This window comes from Rattus rattus, chromosome 8, assembly GCF_011064425.1.
Source record: "Rattus rattus isolate New Zealand chromosome 8, Rrattus_CSIRO_v1, whole genome shotgun sequence".
NCBI classification, from domain to species: Eukaryota; Metazoa; Chordata; class Mammalia; order Rodentia; family Muridae; genus Rattus; species Rattus rattus.
Window position 1 is genome coordinate 34,708,114 of NC_046161.1, and position 4,089 is coordinate 34,712,202.

Genomic DNA, 4,089 nt, shown 5'->3' on the forward strand with positions numbered 1-4,089 from the left:
ACAGCATCCACTCCAACTGTTAGGGGTCCCATGTGTGCACATCTACTACATTTGTGTGTGAAACCTAGGTACAACCCCTGCATCTTCTTTGGTGGCTCAGTTTCTGTGAGCCTCCATGGAAGTAATATAGTCTCTCTCTCTCTCTCTCTCTCTCTCTCTCTCTCTCTCTCCACACACACACACACACAACTTTAAATCATCCTGAGATAATGAAATTCCCTGTGACTTTTTCTAAGATCCATAGTACTGTTTTCCCCTCCTTCTACCTCTATACTGCTGCCCTTTCCCCTGTAGTTAAAATCTTCTCACTCCATTTTATCACTTTCCCCCTCTTATACTTACTATTCCCTTCCTGAAAACATCTAAAGGTTACGAGCTAAGTTCCACAAATAAGAGAAAGCATATGGGGTTTGTCTTTCTATGTCTGTGTTACCACAAAGTTCAGATTTTTTTTAACAGTTGAATAGAATTCTATTGTGTATGCATACCACATTTTCATTATCCATTTATCATGCAAAAGACAATTAGGCTGTTTCTATTTCTTTTTTTTTAATTTTATAACATTGTTTTAATCAAGTAATGTAGCTGTTTGAAACAGGAAACTTTTTAAGACACCTCAAGAGAGCCATGAAGGATTACTCTTACCAGGTTAACCTCCATGAATAAAAACCCAGATTGTGTGAAATTTGAATCCCACTGGTTTGGCACCAGAATGAACAGAAGCCCAAGACCTTCCTAAGTGTCTAAGACCTGACCATTTCCCTTTAAAGCGACAGCTCTAAGACAAAATCTTGCCAACCTGAGGCCGAAATGTGCTGATCTCCTTGAGAATCTCAAAACGTGATGACATATGGATGGGCTACCCATGCAACAAAGAGTCTGAAACCCAGGAGACAAGTGACTTTCCAAGTCCCACTTCTTTGGTGTAACACAGCATTTCCCTGTTACCATTCAGGTATATGGCTCTGTTCACAGCAGACTCCTATCAAAGGTTTTAATTTCACCAAATGTTTGTATGATTTTTAACGCCATACTTTTACATTAATCAAGTCTTATAATCTGAGATGGATGACACAAAAGAATAAGATCCAAATCATGTATGAGCTAGCACGCCACACACAAATCAACCACATGGGTTCTTAACTCCCAGAATGTACTTTTGTAGAAAGAAAAATGTGCTATTTTTTTTTAATATTGAAGACAAGTATTCAAATATAGTCAGGACCCCAGATAGAGCTTACACCAGCAAGTGAGTAAGAAACTCACTTTTGTGTCTGAAGTCCAAGGCTCTGAATGGGCTGGTGAGGCCTTAGGTAGCTGCACCCACCCAGTGGTCATCATCAGACTTCTCAGGTATCCAGCTCCATTCAATGTGAAGTAAAAAATATCCTAAGTCTTAATCAAAATACAGGCTCTGACTCAGAAGTACGAATTTAACTTTCTCTTTAAATAAGACAATTGGGCACGGAGATGAAGCTTGAAAAACAGTAACACTTGTTTTGGCAAGATAGCAACAAAATCTAAATAAAAGCTAGTATATACAAATTAAAAGGCATTAAAGAATAAACCATAATGTTAGGGAGAAACACATCAAACACAAGATACAGTGTGTCTAAACATCTTGAAATTATAACTTAAGAGTAGAACTTGAAAACCTATGCTGTTTTAGATTAAGTGCACCTTTTTCCTGTTTCTCCCAAATAGAATCAGAGTTCATGATTTAATCACACCTCGAAGCTTTTCTTTCAATACAAAGCAACCACTAAATACACACAAAATACTTTTTTGTTACTTCCCTGGCTTACCAACATGAAATGCACGTGACTCAATAGACTACAATTTGGGATGAGTGTACACAAACTGAAAAACCACAACTCCAAGTTTCAAAATTTGCTCTTAAACCATAGGATGCATAGATCATTTTTACTTCTCATGAGGATGTCACATTGTCATTAAATCATCAATGATTTTTCTTAGAATGACAAGAATTGTCAGTTGCCAATCTCAATGGACTGGAGATACAACTTTGAAAATACTTCACTTCTTAATGGCTGAGTAGGTCATTATAATTGATTGCATTCTTGAAGTCTTCAGTATCTAATAATCTACCAAACTTAAGAAGTCTAAGTTATTAAATGGTGTAACATCCTAAAAGTAACCAATTGCTTCAGTATAAGCCATTCATAGCCCAAAGTCTGAAGAATGACCAAAATCAAATCTTTATTTTTTATAACTGTATAAATGTGATCCAAATGTGTCCACCACTTGTTTATCTAAAAAAAAAAGGTATAAATAAGCAAACTACAACTGCTCACTGATATGTATGGACTCCCAAGATGTCTCATTGAGCTTAATTATAGACCACTCACAGTAATAGCTTTTTAGTATCATGTGTAGCATGATGTTAAGCCACTTTAGCTCTTGCACATACATGTTGCACTTCTGACTGATAATGGAGAAAAATTTGCAGCATTACACTGTTAAGCTAAATTGCATCCATCCTTTTAAATGGCATCAATATCAATGTCATCATCCTTGTTGTCAGACTTCACAGTTTCAACTTTCGGTACACTGGCAGTCTTCCAATATACCACCTCAATATTTTCATCTTCGTCTTCTTCCTCCCCACAAGAAGATTCCTCCTCTGCTTCCTTCAATCATTTAATAAATGGCTCTGCTTTCACACAAATCTCGTTGGCAAGTTCTTTTGAGACATGTTTCTTAGAGGCCTTTTCTGAGCAGCTGATAATGACCTCTTCCTCTAAAAGGTCTGCATCACACATCTCCTTCAAGATATGTGGAATCTTGTAGATCAATGAGCTTGATGCATTGCTACCACACATTCCAAACCATGAAGAAGATACCACTGGGCCTTTTTGTTGCTATGACAAAATCTTAAAAAATGGCGCCTGTATTTCTTGATTTGCTCTCTTTTCTTCTCATCAAGGAGAACTTCTGTCAAAATGAGAGGGCCCATGGCTTTTACATCCAGTCTTTCTGCCTCAGCCACAATGTCTTTATCAGATGAATCGATAATGCCCTCTTCTTTCTTTTTCTTAACAAAATCAAACAGGATGTTAATATGCTCTTCTACAGTTCTTTCCAAATCATCTCTAAGTGTCAGACCTTTTGCATGGTCACTGATTTCATCAATTCTGTGCCTTTGAGCTTCCTCAGTTGGATCCTCCCCTCAGTCGTCATCTTCCTCTTCTTCCACAGCATGTGGAGGACTAATTTCATTTGGTGGTGGAGGTGGTCGTGTCTCACTGGTGGATACAGAGCCATTTTCCTTGTCCTTGCTTTTTCTATATTTCTTTTCCTTTTCTTTCTTTCCTGTACCAATGAAACTATTCTCAGGTGGGTTTTTGAGAATGAATGTACAGAGTTTATGATGTGTGTCAAGCATGCCTTGGTACCCACAGGCTTTACAAGAATTACCTATTGTTTGCTTCTTTAGATTGACATGCAGATCTGTTTCAGGATTCTCACACTCAGGACAGAAAACAATTTTTTAATGAATCCATCCAACATGTCTTGCAGTTTATTAGCCTCATGAGATCCATTGACAATGTAATGGTCATTCTTAACATCAAACTGGGTTTGTGCTCCCAGCTCACAACCAAAATATTTGGTGGGATACGTTGGAGGCGATTAAGCGCCTTTGGCAAGCGTCAACCATGTTGACTATAACTGTCTTGATTCCATTTCCTTTGCCCAACAACCTTAGCAATCAAGCGGGGCATCTTGGCGATAGAGAACTGGTCTGACACGCTGCGGTTGGCGTTGACAGACATTTTGGCAATTAGTGACTTTATCAATAAGATGAACAGATCTTTGATTGCAACTTTTTTGGTATCTTCTGTCTGGAGAAGAAGGGATGATATAAACTTGTCCCACATACGACTTTCCTACCGGCAAGAAGCACCGAGACATAGAAATTCTTACTATGGGGAGTGACTTTGTTCTGTATTCCTCTCATGGTGGAAGCCCTTTCCGCTGCAACCAGGGCGCGCTTCTTTATCCCCTGCACGCACTCCACACCTGATTGGTTGTTTACTCACATGACTCATCAGGTACGCCTGTGAGCTG

At 38.6% G+C, this 4,089-nt stretch overlaps 1 pseudogene; it reads right to left on the reverse strand.

Annotated features, from left to right (window-relative positions):
• Positions 1–2,354: 2,354 nt before the first annotated feature.
• LOC116907844 lies at positions 2,355–3,794 on the reverse strand (annotated as a pseudogene).
• Between the last annotated feature and the right edge of the window lie 295 nt (positions 3,795–4,089).